Genomic DNA, 21808 nt, shown 5'->3' with positions numbered 1-21808 from the left:
TCCTCCAACTCCTTCACATCCTTTCACTCCAATCAGTAAGGAAGACTTGTTGGTAATGAGGTGATGAGAAAGCAACAAATAGTCTGTTATTTAATGGCAATTGAGGATTGAGGACCAATTGGAAAACAACCGCAATATTACATTTGCCCAAATCATCTAGTTATATTCAAGAGTGAGCATCATCAAATAGGCTACCTTTCATTTATATCATTGTACATGAACACATTCCTTTTTTTTCCCTGAGGCAATTGGAGTTAAGTGACTTGCTCAGGGGTCACACAACTAAGAAGTATTAAGTCTGAGGCCAGCTTTTGGAAAATGAAAGGATGCCCATCAATTGGAGAATGGTTGAGTAAATTGTGGTATATGAACGTTATGGAATATTATTGTTCTATAAGGAATGACCAGCAGGATGAATACAGAGAGGACTGGCGAGATTTACATGAAGTGATGCTGAGTGAAATGAGCAGAACCAGGAGATCATTATATACCTCAACAACGATACTGTTTGAGGATATATTCTGATGGAAGTGGATCTCTTCGATAAAGAGAGCTAATTCAGTTTCAATTGATCAAGGATGGACAGAAGCAGCTACACCCAAAGAAAGGACACTGGGAAATGAATATAAAATGCTTGCATTTTTGTTTTTCTTCCCAAGTTATTTCTACCTTCTGAATCCAATTCTTCCTGTGCAACAAGAAAACTGTTCGGTTCTGCATACATATATTGTATCTAGGCTATACTGTAACCTATTCAACATGTAAAGAACTGCTTGCCATCTGAGGGAAGGGGTGGAGGGAGGGAGGGGAAAAATCGGAACAGAAGTGAGTGCAAGCGATAATGCTGTAAAAATTACTCTGGCATGGGTTCTGTCAATAAAAAGTTATTAAAAAAAAAAGTCTGAGGCCAGCTTTAAACTCAGGTCCTACTGATTTGAGGACTGGTGATCTGTCCACTGCACCAACTAGCTGTTATTTCCAATCAGTAAGGATACATTCTTCTCTGAATACATTCTTCAAGAAGAAAATGAATATGCTGAATATGCAAAGCACCAATAAGCAACATTAAACATGAAAGTGACTTGCAGTAAAGTGAACAGAATCAGGAAAATAGTTTATATAATGACAAACACAGAGTAAAGTCCAATAACTTTGAGGTCACTGGAAGTTCTGGTCAATGCCGAACCGCAATTCTAAAGGACTAATAATGAAGCATATTGTCCATGTTCTGATAGAGAGCTTCAATGAAGAATATATTTATATAATGTATATACATATATAAACATCTATATATGCATATATACACATATACATATAGACACATGCATATATGCATAGTATGACATGGTAGACATGGGCAGTACTATTCATTTTGGTTCACTATATATATTTGTAACAAGGATATTCTCTTTGTTCATAATCAGTTAGTATGGGAGGGAAAAAGGAAGATTTTTTATTGATTGAAAAAATTGGAAAACCATAAAAAAAAACATACTAGTCTGGGAAGCCCTATAATACTTTCTACGTATAGCAGTCATTGGTTAACTGGGTATGCTAAGTGGTATTTTTAATCATCACTTTAGTCACATGATCATCTCTCTAAGCTATGCCCCCAAGAGGGCAGGAGTAATGTCTCCTTCCTGCATCCATAGCATCTGGTTCAAGGAATTAAAAAAAGAATAGGGTCTCACAATTGTCAATGGCTATAGTAGTCTTCTTTTTGATAAATCAAAAACTCCAGCTTCTGGGATAAGAACTCACTATCTAATAAAAAGTGCTAGGAAAATAGTATGGCAGAAACTAGGTATAAACTAACATCTCACACCCTATACCAAGATAAGATTGAAATGAGTTCATGATTTTGACATAAAAGGTAATACTATAAACAAAGTAGGAGAGCAAGGGGTAGTTTACCTGTTAGATCTTTGGAGAAGCGAGGAATTTATGACCAAATAGGAAATAGAGAACATTATGAAATATAAAATGGATACTTTTGATTACATTAAATGAAAAAGGTTTTGCAAAACCAGTGCAAAAGAGAAGTGGCAACCTGAAAAAAAATTTTAAATAAAGGTCTCACTTCTAAAATATTTAGAGAACTGAATAAAATTTATAAGAATACAAGTCATTTCTCAATTGATAAATAATCAAAGGGTATGAACAGATAATTTTCAGATGAAGAAATTAAAGCTATCTGTAGTCATGAAAAAATGCTATAAATCACTATTGATTAGAGAAATGTAAATTAAGTTAACTCAAGGTACTAATTCACACCTATTAAATTGACTAAAATGACAGGAAAAGATAATAATTAATTAGAAGGGATGTGGGAAAACTGGGACACTAATGCATCATTGCTGGAGTTGTAAACTGATCCACCTATTGCTTATTTTGGAACTCTTGTGGAGAGGTAAGGGAAGGAAGGAGAAAAAAAATTTTGGACTCAAAATCTTATAAAAATGAATGTTGAAAACTGTATTTTTTGTAATTGGAAATAATAAAATATTATTGCAATGAAAAAATAAAATCAATCATACAAAATAAAGTGAATAAAATAGCAACCAAAAAAGCAGAGTTTCAGTAATCCCCCCCTCCAAATGTTAGTTGGTGATTATACAAATAAAATAATTTCATTAACAAACCATTTATTAAGTGCCTACTGTGCACTAGGTATTGTTCAAGATGCTGGGGCTACAAAGATAAAAGTGAAATTGTTTTTGTACTCAAGGAACCTAACTCCTGTCAGTTGAAAAATTAATTAATGCATAGAAATGCATAGAAAATAAATGAGGCAGTTTGGTTGGAAGAGATACTAGATGAGGAAAGAGCAAGAAAAACTTTCTTTAGGAGCTCCTACTTTAACTTGGAAGGAAATTGGGGATTACAATAGGCAGATGAGAAGAGAGTACATTCCCAGCTCAGCTGAAGGTATGGAGATACAATATTTTGTATGAGGGACAGGAGGCTCAACTGATTAAACTATGGAGTGAAGAAAACATTGCGTAATAAATCTGAAGAAGTAATATGGAACCAAACTACTAAGGGCTTGAAAAGCCAAATATAGGAATTTGTATTTGATTTAGAGGCAATAGGGAGCCTTTAAAACTTCTTGATCAATTGAGTATTAGTTAGATCTGAGATTTAAAACTGTTATAAGTGGATGGGGGATGGATTTGAGTGGTTAGGGAATGGAGGAACCAAATTAACAAAGAAAAAGAGGTATGAAAAATGATATGGAGATAAAAACTGAGATGGCAATTTGATATGTAAAGTGAGAAAGTGCAGATTAAAGAATGACTCTGAGAATGAAAGTCTGAGTGAATGAAAGATAATTACTACCATTGAAAGAAACAGAGAAGGCAGGAGAGGAGGGAGGGACTTTACAGGGAAAGAATGAGTTCTGTTTTGGACATAATTCATTTGAGATACTTATGGAACATGAAGCTATAAATGCTCTACAAATACGTGGTTAAGCAAGACTAGAGTTCAGGAAATACTCTGTGTGTGTGTTTGTATGTGTTGTTATTTTTTGATATTTTGCACATCCAACATGTTCTGGTTTTCTTCTTGAAGAAAGTATTCATGAACTATAGCACTGTTTGATGATGCTCATCATGAAGCTATAAAAAAAAAAAAAATTGGGGCCTTGGGCCGTGGAGTGATATTTCTTGTTTCTGGTGAGTGCATATGGAAAACAATTTTGTCAACCTCTTTATGTATGTCTTCTTAAAAACACCTGTGAGTCATCCTTCCATTTAACTACCTTGTTTTCTGATTTTATTTATAACTACAATGTTAACATTGCCTCTGTGAGTAGAGTGCTTCCCTCTTCAGAACTCCTCTGAAGATCCTTGGTCTCCTTTAAGAATTCATTGCAGAATCATCTAAGCCTCATCTACTATGTGAAATCTTTTCCTTATTAACCAAGCTTCTAGGGCCCTTCAGTCGCCTTATCTATCATCTGAGATTTTGTGTTTTGTTTTGAAGTCCCCACATAACCACACACACACACACACACACACACACACACACACACGCACGCACACACACACACACACACATACACACACTCTTATTTACATATTTATTTAAATAAATATTTAAAACTTTCTTATTTAAAAATATTTTTAACTATGTTTATTTAAATATTTAAAATTTAAAAATTAAAAAATATTTATTTAAGTATTTGTAACTTAAAACTATCTATAGTATTTATATACATAATATATATTCTTGTGACATGTATATATATAATGAGAATGGGTATATCATATGCACATGAGGATATGTTTATGTCTATATACATATGCACATACACATATATAAATTCGCCCATTAAAGCATAAATTTCTTTAGGTCAGAGACTGTTGGCATATTATTGTGGGCCATCCAAAGAGTAATGGATAGATGAATGGTAGACACCAGTAGTGTAGGAAGTAGTATATTTCCAGTGATAATTTGCTCATAAGAAATGCAATCAAAGTTGTTCGCTAACAGATGTGACTGATAAAGAGAGTGATCTGGTTGTCTAATGATAGTCAGAGCCAACGGATGGACATCTAGGATTGCAGGACACCTGGAGGTATGACCCCAGAACTTTGGGTTGACTGACCCCACATGAAGACCCTATGGCTAGGTATGAATAAGAGTTGTCTGGGATGAAAAAACAGGAATGAAATGTGATTTGAACCTTGGTCCCAACATCAATGAGACCACAGCTCCATGAGTGTTTTGAAGAAGAATTAGGAAGTGCATCTGGAGTCAGGGGATTTAGATTGAAATTGTAATATCATTGTGATCTCAGACAAATCACATCACTTTCCTTAGCATTGGTCAGCCTACTTAGAAATCAGATGATTAAGTGTCATAGAGACAAAATTGGAAGGATTATAGAATCTTTCTAGTCCGATTTTTAGCTTCACTTACAGATGAGGAAACTGAGTCCCAAAGAGGTACAATGTTTTGTCCAGTCATCCAGAGAGCAGGTAACTGAGATGAGATTTGTTCTTAGGTCCTGTGCTTTGAGAGTCTGTTCTTTCCAGTGGGCTACATTAAATGATCACAGTACCTTTTCTGGCTCAAAATCCTACAATCTTGTGGTTTTTATACTTGGTCTGTCTTACAGGTTTGTTGGTGTATATGTGACAAACATCAGATAAATGCAGATCAAACTATGATCCAGTCCTTTGACATTCTCTTCAAGAATGTGACCTTTGCATCTGGGTACATACATAACTCAAGCAAAACATGCACATAATTCACTGTTTACTAAAGCCAATTACAGAGTCTAGACCAGATGAATAAGTCAGGGCTCTCATGTGATACTTGGGTCACTTATTTTGAGCCTGTATTCCCTGGAACAGAACAACATTTTGTAAGATTTTTGACAAGTTGTTGACCACATGAAGACTGTCATCAAAGGACCTGTAAATGAAGAATTATTATTTTTCACTTGGTGGATACTGTCACCTTTGATCCAAACATCACCCATAGTTTCCATAACAAAAAAGCAGTTTGTGCTGCAGAATTGTCATGTATTGTCATACAGCAGTTTTACACATCTAGGACACTGAAGGTTCAAATACTATTTCTAGATTCTCATTTTAGTTAATTTTCATTGCCCTATAAAAATGAATGTCACTCCTTCCTTGTTGCAGCGTTAATGAAGACACTATTTGGTACTAAGTGGTTTGGATATCCTATCCAGTCCAGACCCCAAGACTCTGAGTCAGATGTTGGGGATTGATTTTCAAAGGTAATTTACCTCCGGGCCTTGCTTTTTCCCCCAGTATCCAGTTAAAAAAAAAACAAAAACAAAAATAAATAGTTGATAAAGTTAACTCAGGTCAAGGAAGTTAGTTACTCACTGTGGGTGAGAGTTCTAAGCAAAAAGTCTCATTGAAAAAGTGCTACATTTAATTTTAAAAGAGATAGTAAAACTGTCTCAACCACATTCTTGAATAAGTGCAGATTGATCCTCCTTATCAGCAGAATAATTTGGAGAATGGGTTTCTCCAGAGTCCAGTGAAGTCATACTCCAAGATCTCCATCAGTAACTGTAATGACAGTGAAGGCAGGAGGCAGGGATAGGCCGGAGCCTTTAGTGTGGGCAGCCCTGGCCATTCTTCTTGACAAATGTTCTTCCTGGTGTTTTCCATTATATCTCAGTCATGGCCTATTTGGACTTCTGAATAATAGAGAAAAGCTCAGAGCTTTTCCTGCCTCCTGCAAGACTTGATTTCTGATCATAAATGGTTCTCTGCATTCCTGACTTATCTCTTCCTTCTTGTATTTGCAAACCCTGAAGGAAACTTATTTTTTACTTCATTTATACCTTTATCCCACATCTATTTCTCCTCATTTCTTCCGATGCAATTAATTTGCTCTATGATCACACTTCATGTCATGTGGATTGGAATCCTTATTTTACCAATTTCTTATTTATTTGTACCAAATTTTCAAATAAGACTGATATCTTACCTTTTATTTTGAACCTGTCATCTAACTGGATGTTTTAATCAACTCATTCTATATAATATATATTCTCCCAGGAAACCAGGGAAATCCTTCCCTGTAGCATCAGTGCTTCTGGCAAATTCATACATACATACACATAGATATATCAAACATGAATATATGACATACATAGAAATATATAAATATAAATATAAATATATATATACATATATATGTGTGTGTATATATATATATATATATATATACACATATATATATATATCAAGGCAATAATGTAGTGCTTTCTTTACCATGCATCAAAATGCTTTTTGTACAAATTGACTTGTGACATAAATCTAGAACTTAAAGAATCTATGATTTTTCATCAGTATCAGTACATCCTGCATTAATGAGATTGAAGTGTGTTTACAAATGATCTTAGTTGAGATTGAAAACTGGAAGTGTCCTTACGAATGATCTGAGTTGAGATTGAAATGTGGAAGTGTCTTTACAAATGATCTTAGTTGCCGTAGTCACCAAATTAATTACCTTGTAGCCATCTGATTGATTAATGTATAAAAAGATCCAGATGCCATGTATAACGCTCTGCTCCTCCATACCACCTCTTCCCCAGCCTCTGCTGAGAGATATATCTTCTCATCTTTCTTCTTTGGGGACAAGCTTATTCTATAATTTCATTATATTTCTGATTCACTTTTAATTTGATTCTTTACATTTGTATTGTTGTGGTCATCGTGTATATAATGAATATTTGATTCATTACATGAAAGGTCCACTGTGTCAGAGATCACCCACGTGGAAGATTTTGGGGGTCAAGAGAATTCTTGCACATATGGATCTTCCTCATTGGTCTGTTACATACTTGTGAGCATCCTTTTCCATTGGTTGTATAGCTGCAACTAGTGGCATCTTTAAAATGGCTTGACTGAGCAGAGTCTGGGTTTTTCCTATATTTTTGAGGGGGATGGAAAAGGGGAAGGGAAAGAGTCATTTACATAACACCTATTTTGCGCCAGGTTCTGGACTAAGCACTTTATAAATACTGTTCTGTTTGATCCTCACAATAGTCCTGGAAGTTGAATACTATTCTTATCTCATTTTATAGTTGGAGAAATTGAGGCAAACACAGGTTAAGTGGTCTACCTGCCCAGCATCACACATCTAGCAATTGTTTGAGGTAGGATTTGAATTCAGATCTTCTGGACTCTAGACCTAGCATTTTATATACTGAACTTACTATCCACTAGGAGTTAGGGATTCTTTTACTCACTAAAGTGGGAACCATAGATGTTCACTTCATTTAAGCCATAGGGCTCCAAGAGACCGTTCTAGGCTTTTGCCCTTCCCCCTTCCTTTTCAGTTTTAAGTTCAGGGAATGGAATCTCTGACCTTAGTGCTCAAGCTCTGGAGGTCCTGGATTTTAGTAATCCAGGCTCTAGGCCAGGTATTGCAGCCAGCTCAGCAGAATAGTTCTAAGAGTCCAGGGGTGCCAGTCCATTGACGTTTTGGACATTAACTTCATGGAAATAGTATGTAGGAACTGAGTGAAGTCTCCCTCCATTCTTCCCCCATCCTTCAGGCTAAGGTGATGCATGTGTGGGGAAATTATGCCCCAGAAGTTAGATGTACCACTGGCATTTTGGTCTTTCTATGTTGTAAATATTCTTTTGTACACTTTAATTTGATGTTCAATGGAACTGGAATCCACAAAATAGGAGAACCACAGTTGGTGGGAACTTAGGACCAATTTGAGCCTGCCTTTGATGATGTGGATCTTCAAATTGGTACATGGTTTATAGCAATACTGATTGTATATTCTACTTTGGGTGGGAGGGGAGTTACTATGTGTACCCAGTTAAATCTACTGAGTACTATTTCAGCTAATTGCTACAAGTCTCTATGCAATGAAAGAAGTCACAATAAAAAAAGTTCTAAAGATTGTTAAAAGTCATTTTTGTTGACCAAATCCCCACCCAAAAGGATCTGATTTGATTCAAGTTTTAAAACAAGAATCTCAGACAAAAATAGTATCAGGAAAGGGATGAAGAACAAAATGTTCCTTTTATTTAGTGTTAAGGATTTTCTTAGTCCTAGAGTCAGAGAATGCTAGAATTGGAGAGGTGATCAGAGTCTTATTTTTGCCACGTCCCCCAAGTGGTCCACATCACTGTTCATGAGTACTGAAGTTCCTTTATCTGATCATAATCTGTTGTTATCCCAGCTCTTCTCTGCTTCCTCACTCCAAACTCTGATCATTCTCCTCAATATGATTTCCAACCCCTCTAGTCCCTCCCTTCTTTCCCAGGGCATTACCCATTCTGTGGTAAAACTTTGCTGTCTTTTCCAATTTTACCCCTTGGTGAAGAAGCCCAACTCTACACTGTTTTTTTTTACTCCTGTTTTCATTGCCACTTTATTCTGTCATAAAGCATGTCCTTTAAAATCTCAGCCTCCAATGATTCCTACTATCTACTGCTGCTGGATGAAGTTGGGGAACATTAACATTTGTTTCATCCTTTCAGCTGGGTGCTGACTGTGAAAAGGTGATCTCTTAATTAATTCACCATCTCACTCACCTCAGCAAGTTTTCTAAACTTTATCCCTTCTCAGATATTCCTTCACCCCCTTTTCAGTTGAGAATATTGTCCCATATTTTATTGAAAAAAATTAAGGCCCCTTTCAGACCATTCTTTTTTTCCTATTCCTCATCTTATATAATTCAAATGTTTCTGCCACTATTGTCTATACACCTGTTTCACCTGAAAAGAAATTTGCCCTTCTTGACAAGGCAAATCGTTCAACATGAGCAAGTAATTCCATTCTATCTTGTCATCTTCAGCAGATTTCTTCCTCTTTCACCTCCAGTATCTTGCTAAATTAAATTTTCAACCTCTCCCTATCTTCTGGCTGCTTCTTTACTGTATATAGGCATGTCCATGGCTCCTTCATCCTCAAAACCTCTCACCTGATCCATCCATCTGTGTCAGCCCATTTCTCTTTCCTTCTATAACTAAACACTTCCTTTTGTTTCATTATCAACTCTTTGCAGTCTGATTCAGACCTCACAGTTCAACTCTCTCTCAAAAGTTACTATGGATTCTGAACTGTCAAATTAAATGACCTTTTTTCATTGGCCCGTTTCCTCACCTATGACATAGAGATTTGGCTAGCTGATCTTTCTCTGCAGCTTTTGTCTCTGTGAGTCATTTCTTTGGTATGGATCTCTTTTCTTTAGGTTTTTGTGACACTACTCCTGGTTGTCTGCCTATCTACTCCTTGTCTCTCTCCTTTTCTGTATCTCCGTTCAGGACATACTTACTAAACCATGAAGGTTCTCCAGGGCATCTTTCATTAGTTATCTCATCATAATTATCATCTTACTCTGACTCCCTCCATATCAACCAGTCAGTTGTCAAATCTTATTTCTACCTTCTTAACACATCTCATCTCTTCCTACTCCAATTCATTCACTCAGCTGCCAGAACCGAACACAGTAGCTAACACTTAGTAGGTGCTTTAATATAGAGAGATTGAATGGTTTTAATACAGGGTCATAAAGCTAGTTCAGTTTGCATCAAAATTCAAGTTTCTTGCTCCTCCCTATACTATGTTAATTATTAACTTAATTAACAATTACATAAGTATCTTTTTTTTTTCTAAAACATGGACTTTAGAGGAATAAGCAAATGAAACTTTGATTACGCAGGAGGCTAACATATTTTGGGTAGATATAGAAATATGCAAGACCCTTACATATTCTGGATAGATAGAATAATATCATTAATTCTAGGAAGAGATCAGAGATAGAAATCCCAGCCATATTTCAGATAAGGCATAATGAAACAATAAGAGAAAGAAATGTCTTTTAAAATCTGGATTTACTTATTTGTCTTGTTGGTTTATGCTCCATGATGGTAGAATATTGCATGTAAATAGAGATACAATCAATCACTTTGTTATTTTTGCTGAACTTCCTTTTGTTTATCACAAAAGAGGATTCAATTTAGTAGTAGGAGTATGGGGAGAAGATATATAATATGACATAAAAACAAAAACCATCAAGTTAAAGAAATGGATCTTTTTGACTTTTAGTTTTACTCAGCTCTTAAATAAAGAAGTGAGTCTCTAGCCAGAACCTTATGGATAATAGACTTGGAGCTCAAAGGGATTTTTAGAGGTCATTGAATCTGTTTAATTTTACTGATGAAGAAACAGGCCCAAAGAGTACTGAGAGTTAGACACAATTTGGGGGTTCTTTTTACTGCATTTTACTGCTCCTTGGCATGGCTTATTTCTTAGCCTTGATATGGTTGTATGTTCACGGGCAAGTCACAAAAGCATTGGGTTTAGAGCTAGGAGAGATTTAAGTTGAACCTGATTAGACCTAATCTGGAAAATCTAGACTCATTTAACTTTGTGGAGTCTCAGTTTTCTTGGCTTTTTTTGGGGGGGGCGGTTGTGATCATTCTTACACTACCCACTTCCCAGTGCTCTTGTGACCCAATCATTTTGTCTACCTTGAAATGTTAGGGAAATGTGAGTCATCATGAGTCATTATCATCTGGTAATATTACACCATTGTTCATTCCATCCTTGTCCATCTTTCTTTTTCTGAATATAGCCCTTTTGTTTTTGTTAGCATTTCTCAAGTTTTAGTTCCATCTGGGCTCTAAATGCACTGACACTGTTTGAAGAACCTCAGACCTTTCTTATTAGTCTTCGGTGATCCAATTTTCTTTCCATCTTGTTTCTTTTTAAAATAAAAAAAATAATTTTGAATCTCATTCAATATAATAAACTCAAAACCAATTATACTTATTTTTTCAACTTTTCAACTTTAAGAACTATGTTCTACATAAAATATCATTATCATCTCATTTATTATCCCTTCCATTGTATTTGTTGTCCCTTAATTCATGACTAGATTTCTTATAAAGTCACAGTGTCTATTCTATTCTTCTAATTCTCATTTCCTACATATTTTTAAATTCCTTTAAATTATATTTGCCATTTGTAGCTTAATTCTTCACCAAACTGATATTTCACATTTCAGCCATTTATAAACTTGGACATTTTAGCTGTTCCTACTTTTCCTTTAATTTCAAATAATGCTACTACAAATATCATTGAGCACATAGTCTCCCTCTCTACTTCCTTCCTTCCTTCCTTCCTTCCTTCCTTCCTTCCTTCCTTCCTTCCTTCCTTCCTTCCTTCCTTCCTTCCTTCCTTCCTTCCTTCCTTTCTTCCTTCCTTCCTTCCTCCCTTCCTCCCTTTCTTCTTTCCTTGTATATTTAGAATAATGGGATTATTTGGTCACAGTCACAACTCTAGAGCTGGAAGGAGCTTTAGAGAACATCTAGTTCAACTTGTTCATTATATAGATATAGAAAGAAGCCCAGAGCAACGAAGTCCAAGAGTATAGTTATTTATTATGCATTGTATTAATGGATGATAGTATGCTGATGAGTATATGTATTATTTTCCTATTATTTTATAGAATAAGCCCTTTAAAGGTAGGAAAGTGTCATTATTTATCTTTATATTCTTTTTAGAATCTAACAGAAGGCCCTATAGAAGTGGCCAAATACAATTTTATGAATTAATGGATGAATGAAGATTTTAGAAAAGTCAAAATAATTTTGATAAAGTAAAAACATTTAGAAAAAAATTTGTTAAAGTACACTTGAAAGTAAAGGATTAGCAGTTTTAACTTTATTACATTAGACAAATTGTCTAACCATTCTAGGCCTTATTTTGAGGGAGGAGACTTTGATTAAATGCTTTTCCCTAGCCCATTTTATATAATCACAGAAAGCAAGAAGTAGATACCATACAAGAGGCGTTATGATTTTAAGTGTGAATAAGGCGTGATTGATTTATTAACTGATCACTACTCTTTTACTAGGAGCGAAGAATTTTTAGAGCCAATTTGGCGGCAACTTGCTATCAGCTGGCTTATTATCTGACATATTCTTCATGAACTTTAACAAGCAAATTTGCCAGTCCTTGAGTTTCGTTGAGGCAGAAGGGCTGAGACAGTAGAGATGAGAACTGACTATGAAATAAAGGCCCAGCTATTGAGAGGGAATCTCTTTTTGTCTTCTAGGAGGAGAAAAAAAGGGGAAAGAAGAGGATTTCCTTGTCTCTGCAAATGGCAGCATCTCATAGCCAAGCTGTTGTGCCAATGGAAGATAGCACACTTGACAAGAAGGAGAACAAAAAAGAGTCAAGGCAGGGCTCTCAAGCACATAGCCTTGAGCATTATGACTGCTGGCAGCAGAGAAGAGAGCCAGTAATGAATTTCAGAGGGAATTAAGTTGTGTTATTTGGATTTTGTCTGTGGAAAGGTCCAGGCCCATGAAGTCCAGCTGAGTAACCTATCCAATCCTGGTGCCAAGGATCAAGACATCACGAGATAAAAGAGAATTGGGGGCACTACACTGCTGGAGGTATGAATTGCTCTTGCGATACATGTCCACCAATTGTGGACCTATTGGTCATTTTTAAATATGTGCTGACTTTTCTCTCTGACACTCCGTGTACTTATGGGGAAAACGCACCCCAGGTGTATGGAATTATGATTTAGAACTAGTATTCTTAAAATGCTGTCTCAGTAAATGCCTTTGCTTTGAGCAATTTGTGGCAACTGGTGGATTGTCAAAGGGAAGCCCATTGGTGGGGACTCGTGAAATGGAGCTTAAGGAATGCAGACCACAAATACTCTCAGCCCGGGGGTAGTAACACCACCTGGTGACCTAACCTGTGGATTCCAGTGGAGTATTGTCCCAGTGCATGTTTCATCTATAAAATGGAATTAATAGCACCCCTCCGTATATCACTCTGTTGGTGTGAGGATAGAATGAGATAAATAGATGTGAAAGCACTTTGGTAAACTTAAAAGCAGTGTTGGGGAGCCTACTATAAAAATGAAAGGTATTAAAATAAATTGAAAGCAGCTTAAGGCTGTACTTTTTTTTTTTTTCTGCACTGCAAGGCGCTCCAATGAAGATATTGTTCTTTAAGAACATTCTTGCCCTTTTGAGACCCTCCCCCACAAGGTTGTCCAATCGGCAATTATGATTCCATTGTAAATAGTTGGCACTTAAATTACTCATAATCATCAAAGAATGTGGTACAATGGATCCTTCAGTAGGCTTTTGGGGGGGTCTAGCAGGAGGCCTTTTTTTATATCAGGTACTTAAATGTTTGGCGTGTTTCCATAAAGCCACAGCACAAAGTTGAAACAGACTTGGCTTCACAATGCAGTTCTGCACCCATCATTAATTTTTTTTCTGGCCTTTCCCTTGCATTCATAAAACTGGTAAAGTGCCCCTTATTACCAGCACATTGATAAAATAAACCCAGTATAGGAGCTGAAGATCAAAGGGGAATTTCTTCTCTCTATTGTTAACTTTTAGTTAGATGAATCTTTAAAATGTTTTACTAATGATTGCTTCTCTCTTCTCCTCCCCCTTCAACCCTGTGAGCTAAAGGAACTGGTGATCTATACTGGCTAAGGAAAAGAAAGACAAAGACGATGAGAGGCAGCAGTGGGGAGGAAAGAAAATGAAAAAAAATAGGGGGAGAAGAAAGAGGAAAAGGAGAAGACAAGATACTCAAGGGAAGGGAGAAGGAACAGGAATCACCAAGTTGCTTCACATTTCTCCATTACATTTATTATGTAGGGTAGATTCCTCAGGGTAATAATTACTTCTTGGATACAAGGACTTCTTTGTTGCTAAGTAGGCCAAACAGTTCTTCCCTCCTCTCCTCTCTTCCTGAGCAGAGTTGGGGCCTAAGGCACAAACATAGTATTTAGAACTGGAAAAGTCCTTAACATTCCTTCAAACTCTCATTTTATAAATGAGAAAACTGAGATCCTAAAAGAAGGGTCTCATCAAGACAGTAGGATCATGGGGCCATAGAATCTCAGAGACCAACTAGCCCAATCCCTTCATTTGATAGATGAGGAAAATGAGGCTTTTAAGGGGTTGTGGTTTGCCAGGGTCACACAGGGAGTGAGTGGCAAAGCAGAGATTTGAATGCAAGTGAGATTTGACATCAGATAAAACTTGTCAAAGTTAGAGATCTCTGGAAATGGGCTGGGTGGCCCCTTCCCCAAGAGCCTGAAGTAAGGCAGCATCATCCCTTGTTAGTAAAATCGCAGAGAGCATTGTTTGGGGGTAGAACATGGAATTGTATAGCTGCTGAGACCCCATCTCAATTTGAAACATGGTACTTCCATGTTTCTGTGATTCCAAGTCCATTGTTCTTTCCCCTGAGACATACTGCTTTCCATGTATAAAAAATAGCTAAGCCAGGATTAAAATCGTGGAACTTTCATTGACTTTTCTTGACAGTAGTACTGCCTTTGACTCAACTGCCACCGGTTTTCTGTTCCTGAGGATTAGACTCTTGCTGTGTCTGAAATGTACCTATAGCAGGCAGTTTTTGGTTCCACCTCAGAGGGTACTTGCTAAAACTGTAAATGGAAAGGTGTAGGGTTCCAGTTCTCTGTCACATCCAATCATCCATCTCTGGGATCATCATTTGGCTAAAAGGGGGAATCTGCTGTCTGGGTCTCACCCCCTTGTTTGGGACACTTTGATTCCATGGGGGCAGCTGGGCAGCAGGTCTGTTACCATCACTTTTTTGCTTCCTTTCCTCTCTCCTTGAACCACTCAGGCCAATTCCAGGTTGCCTGGGTGCAAAATGCCATCAGATTTCTTTCTATCTTCCTCCAATCTCAAACCATGCAATGCAGGGGGACAGCTAAGTGGGAATGGGGAGTTTTGGGGTATGAAGGAGGCTTTCTTCCCTACTTTTCTATCAGCACTTTTCCCCTATTACTGATTGAACATAGAATCTCAACTCCTTACTGAATGGAATCTAGAATTCAGTTCCCTCAGATCTAATCCCTAGTGGCAGCAAGCTGGATCTCTTCAACCACAGTCCCCCTTCCCATCCCTGACTTAATGGCTGTTCATGTGGTTGATAAATTGGAGGCCTTGCCATTTTCTCTGCCGTGTCTTCGAGATCCCTGGGCATGTCTGTCCTGCTGATGCGATTTGTCCTACTGCTGTATCCATGGAACTTTTGGACCCTTCCATCTGCTATGCCGTTGAACCATATATTTGATTCGAATGTTTCACTTTTAAAATTTATATCCCCGTGTTTAGCACAGATAAGTATCCAATAAGTGCCTTCTTTTCTTCCTTTCCCTTTTCTTATTTCTATCCTTTTTCTTTCTTCCTAGGAAAACAGCAAATATCTTTTGAACAAGATTAAAGAGGAAAAAAACCGGTGGCAGTTGAGTCAAAGGCAGTACTACTGTCAAGAAAAGTCAATGAGAGTTTCTGGGTTTTAATCCAGGCTTAGCTATTTTTTATACATGGAAAGCAGTATGTCTCAGGGGAAAGAACAATGGACTTGGAATCACAGAAACATGGAAGTACCATGTTTCAAATTGAGATGGGGTCTCAGCAGCTATACAGTTCCATTTTCTACCCCCAAACAATGCTCTCTACGATTTCACTAACAAGGGATGATGCTGTTTTGTAATAATACTTTTACATGTTTATTGTTAGTTTAAAAATTAGTAAATAAATATACCAGGGATTGGTTCATCACTTTATACAAACCTGGACTCTAGCACTTTTTCCTTGAGTGATCTAGGGCAAGTCAGTTGACATCTTGAGCCTCAGTTTCCTCATGTGTAAATGGAGGAGATTAAACCAGTGGAAGTTTGGGCCAAGGGCCACCAATGATAGCTGCTTGTGATGGTGTTTGACCCTCTTCTTCTTAGCCTTCCTTTTTTGCCTCCCCTTTGTCTGTTTAATGCCTGATCTATCCACAAGCTACAACTTTTTCAAGATCTTTATCTTGGTATCTTCGTTTTCTTTTTGGTTTTCTAGTTTTTCATTTTTTGAAGAATCAATTTACATTGTTTCTTTATTATTGCTTTCATTTCTTGTATTCTTAAATAAGGGGAACTATACATTTCTTTTTCTTCCTTTGCTTTTTCATTATTTCCTTAAACATGGTGAAGTAGGCCTATTCCTTAAGAGCCTCGTACAGCTGGTTTTCATTCTTGCTACTAGGTGGCCTACAGAAATACTTTTTAAAAAACGTGCATAGATTTTCTTGGGGGTGGGGAGGGGTGGAATTAGTCCAGAAAGGTAGATTCCCTTTTTCCTATAGACATTTATAAATGTAAAACATTAGAAGTGAATAACTTCTACCAAAGAAAGGAAAGTAGACATGATAATTTCCTTTAAATTATTTTAATTTATAACTTTACAAAAAGTTGCCTTCATTTCTGAACATATCCATATTCCTCCCTGCTTAGGGAGCTGTCTCTTATTAAGTAGTATCAAAAAGAAATAAAGGAAAAAAAGAAGTTCAACAAAAGCAACCATTACATCTACTGAATATACTATTGCATCTCCTATCTCTTCAGAAAAGAGGTCAATGCCTTTTTTCAAAGTAAGATTTATTTCCCCCCAATTACATGTAAAAATCATCTTAAAATTTGTTTTTAAGTTCTGCATTTTATATCTCTCTTTCTCTTTTCTTCTCCTTGAGATGGTAAACAATATATTTAAATTATAAATATACAATAAATGTAAAACATTTCCATATTAGTCATTTTGTGCAAGAAGACTCAAAGAGAGAAAGAAGAAGAGACTTCACTCTATATTCAGATAATACCAGTTCTTTCTTTGTAGGGTGGATAGCATTTTTCATCATGAGTCCTTTTGAATTGTCTTACAGCATTGTATTGCTCGGAATAGCCAAGTTCAATCACAGTTCTTCATTGCCCAGTATTGCTGTGAATGTGTACGGTGTTCTGATTCTACTCACTTCATTTTGAATCAGTTCATGTAAGTCTTCCCATGTTTTTCTAAAATCATCCTGCTTGTCACTTTTTTTAGAATAATAATATTCAACTACTATCATATACCACATGTTCAGCCATTCCCCAATTGATGAGCAGCCCCTCAATGTCTAATTCTTAGCTGCCACAGAGAAAGATGATATAATATTTTTGTACAAATAAGTCTTTCTCCCTTTTCCCCCCTTATCTCTTTGTGATATAGACCCAATAGTGGTATTACTGGGTCAAAAGATATGCACAATTTGGTTGTCTTTTGTGCAGAGTTCTAAATTGCTCTCCAGAATGATTGGCTCAGTTCCCAGTTCCACCAACAGTGCATTAATGTCCCAGTTTTCCCACATCCTTTCCAACATCTAACGTTTTCCTTATTTTTTGTCTTATTAGCCAAACAGAAAGGTGTGAGGTAGTTTCTCAGACTTGCTTTAATTTGTATTTCTCTGAGGAATAGTGACTTAGACCATTTTTTCATATAACTATAGATGGCTTTGATTTTATTTTCTGAAAAGTGCCTGTTCATATTCTTTGAGAGGGTGGTCTGGTGGTCTCTTCTGGCAGCTCTCTTCAATGGCTCTGCTTCTTGGTTTACAAAGGTGATTATATTCTTTTATTGTAGACTTTCAATTTGTTAGCTTTTCTAGTACTTAAAGGTGACAGGAAGTTCCAGGTTCTTCCTTATTTTGCCTGTCATGCTTTTGGTGAAGTTTTTGACTTGTGTCTAGTAAAGTCTTTGGTCTCCTCAGAATAATGCTTTAAAATATATAAAATAACAGTGGGATTACAAAGGAAACCAATTTATATAAAAAAGGTTGTTGTGGTTGTTTTGTTTTTGGGTTTTTTGTTTTTTTACAAAATTCATATACTTCAGGTTAAGAACCCCTGAATTAAAGCAACTCCCCTCACTTTAGAAATGCAGAAAATTGAGGTGCAGTGAGGTCAAGGGTCTTGTACGTACTCATTTAGCCAATAGTAGCAAAGACTGAGGTAACCCCATTCCCAGCCTGTTCCCTTTGTTGTTGTTAAGTCCTTTTTCTGTTGTGTCTGACTGCTGGTGAACCTCATTTTGGGGGGACAGAATACTGGGGTGTCTTGCCATCTCCTCCAGTTCATTTTACAGATGAAGAAACTGAGGCGAACAGTAAAGTGACGTGCCCAGGGGCACGTGATTGGTCAGTATCCGAGACTGCTTTTGAATTCCGGCCCAGTACTCTATCCACTGTGCCAACTTGCTGCCCGCTTTCCCTGTGGTCCCAGTCTGCCTCTTCCCATCCTGAGGGAATAGCAACTTGTTTTAGAAGGCAGTTGGCTGATGTTCAGAGATTGTCTGGTAGATCTGATGTTATCTCAGTTATCTCCTCATCACTTTATTTGGAGTTCAGGAAGCCTTTTCCCTCATGCCTTTTGTTTAATGATCAATAGTCCTCCTTCTCCCACGCTCCTGCGACTCCAGCCCGAGACGTGCTCCAAGTGATGGATGTAAAACCAAATTTGTCTGAAGGATCAATAAGTTTGGGAAGCTAACTTTGGGCGAGGGGCAAGCGGAGGGGCCGAGGTCCCAAGAACCTTGTCTGCTCTGATCCTGAGCCTGATACAAGCTCAAGTTGCTTGGGGAAACCTGTGTCCTTTCTTTCAAAGATAATAAAGAACAGACCTTTAAGTGTCTGCGGAAAGGGGGGAGCTGCTGACTGCCTGGGTGCTCCCCAGGGAGCGGGGGGCTTTTGTGAGGAGACAGACAGGCCTTGCGTGGCAGTGGCAGTTCCCAGTGATGCACACCATGACAGGAGACATCACATCATAGCTGGGGCTCCGGAGTGGCTGCAGCCACTGATACAAAGCTGTGTATCCCAGAACTGGTTGCTCCTTCAGCCAGGATGGCGTCCCACTTGTAATCAGGACCATGCCAGCATTTCCACATGCACTCCTCACCCTCATTAAAATGAAATGGAAAGGCAATTAAAATCCCCATTGGAAAGCAAATGGGGCGGCTCCCTGCTTCCCTTGTCTCTGGTTTCTCCATGGAATCCACTCTCGACTTTTTGGGAGCTACTTTACCGTTCTGCCAGAAAGTGTTTTATGGAAGCGAGTGTGAAGAATTTTAATTTTGAAAGTTATTTCTATTAAAAATTGCCTTCTTGATGATTTATGGAGGAACGTTGCCGGCCGCTCATTCCGGCCTGTCGGATATCTTAAAGATGTTTCAGGGAAGTCACGGAAACCTCAAGCTGCCTATTCCTTTGAGGTCATTTACTTCAGCCATCTCATTTTACAGATGAGGTAACTGAGACCCGGCCTAAGCAGTGTGGTTCAGTGGATGGCACACCAGCCCCGTCATTAGGGGAGAACTAGACGCAAATCTTGCCTCTGACTCCAAGCCTCTACACAGCTCTGGGCCTCGAGTGATGAAGCAGGCTGAGGCGTGATGCACTAGAGACTCAGAATAAGACTGGATGTTCATGTTCAGAAATCAAATCTGTCATCTAAGACGCCATGTAAAGACCTGTAAAGGTCTGGGTAACTCAACCCCAGTGTCAGTTATTGCAAAGTAGCCAGTGTTTAGACAGTTCCTTGTATCATTTCATTTCAGTCTCAATATTCCCATAAATTTCAAATATTGTTATTGCCATTTGGCAGATGAGGAAACTGAAGTTCAGGCAGCTTCCGTGACTTGCACATGGTAACACAGCGAGGCAGGACTTGCACCTGGGTCTGCCTGCTGGAAAGTCCACTGCTTTTCCTCTCTCCACCCCCCTTCCCTTAATAAAAGAAAATTTGTAGAACCATCTGTTAACTTTGTGAAATATTGGGGGACATGAGCATGTAAAGACTCTTCCCTTCTCCCACTTTATTTTACTCTACAGTTGTGGGCTTTGACCAACAGACCTTCTGATTTGATTGGTCTGTATAAGATAAAATACCTCCAAGAAGAGAGACTTACATGAACTAATGCTAAGTGAAATGAGCAGAACCAGGAGATCATTATATACCTCAACAATGATACTGTATGAGGATGTATTCTGATGGAAGTGGATCTCTTCGATAAAGAGAGCTAACTCAGTTTCAATTGATCAAGGATAGACAGAAGCAGCTACACCCAAAGAAAGAACACTGGGAAACGAATGTAAACTATCTGCATTTTTGTTTTTCTTCCCGGGTTATTTCTACCTTCTGAATCCAATTCTCCCTGTGCAACAAGAAAACTGTTCGGTTCTGCACACATATATTGTACCTAGGATATACTGTGACATATTTAACATATATAGGACTGCTTGCCATATGGGGGAGAGGGTGAAGGGAGGGAAGGGAAAAGTCGGAACAGAAGCGAGTGCAAGGGATAATGCTGTAAAGAAATTACCCAGGCATGGGCTCTGTCAATAAAAATTATAATTATGAAAAATAAAAAATAAAAAACCCTCCAAAAATAAGTTTAAAAATAAAACAGAAACACTATCTGAGGGTGGTTTTTAGTACTGGAGGAGCCAGATACAGTGTTTCTATATCTAAATAATCATTTCTTAAATTATTTTCCAGGTGTATATATATATATGTATTGTTCTTCACCTCCAGCAACCTATCTCTATCTTTTAGCCTTTGGCTATCCTGAAGGGGCTCAGTGTGTATTTGGAGAAGTGAACAATGAGTTGGTCTGCATTATTCTCCCAGGCCAGGCTCCTTCTGACACTTGCTGTGACCCAAGCTCCCCACTGTCTCAGAATACATCACCAGACTCTGTCCCCCCCGGCAGTATTCTATGGAAATGTAGCCCAGGAGGCCACTGATAACACTGTAACCTCTCTTTCCCTCCCACTCCCATATACACACACCTTTGCGTTTTTGATTTGGTAGCTGGATACAGCTACTCTTGAAACCCTATCCTGTGACATGGGGCAGTTTGCAGAGATTGTGCTGCTGGGCTGGCCTTGGGTGGGACTCACCAACGTAAAGGAAACCAACTTTGATTGGTTTCAGAGCTTTGACTCAGGGACCAGTCATGACTTCAGCAGACTAGTGATGAAAAAGCAGAAAGGAGAGACCCTCTGGGTACAGAGTAAGACTGAATGTAGATGGCCAATGTCTTGAATTTTTTTTTTTGCTTGATTTCATTTATTTGTTTAAAGGGAGACTTGTATGTAGGGTAAGGGTGAGCTGGTTTATAGCAATAGATGTCCCTCTCTCCACCATCATCAAGCCCTCCTTCCTCCAAAGGAGGAAAAGAACATCAATAAAACATTTAAAAATACATAGAAGAAAAGAAAAAGAAAGCCAGAAGAAGGCACAAGTGAAGCAATTGGTTTTTGCCTTCTCAACTTTTTTTTAAACAAGTTGTATGTAACAATAATTCATTGTTTTTTACCCAATCTTTTTTTTTTCTCTTAATACTGAAATGTTTCTCTGTGTTGATGATTGTGGGGTTCATAATACACTTTTAGAAAACGGAAT

This window comes from Antechinus flavipes, chromosome 2, assembly GCF_016432865.1.
Source record: "Antechinus flavipes isolate AdamAnt ecotype Samford, QLD, Australia chromosome 2, AdamAnt_v2, whole genome shotgun sequence".
Classification (NCBI taxonomy): Eukaryota; Metazoa; Chordata; class Mammalia; order Dasyuromorphia; family Dasyuridae; genus Antechinus; species Antechinus flavipes.
Note: the sequence above shows the minus strand (reverse complement) of the source record.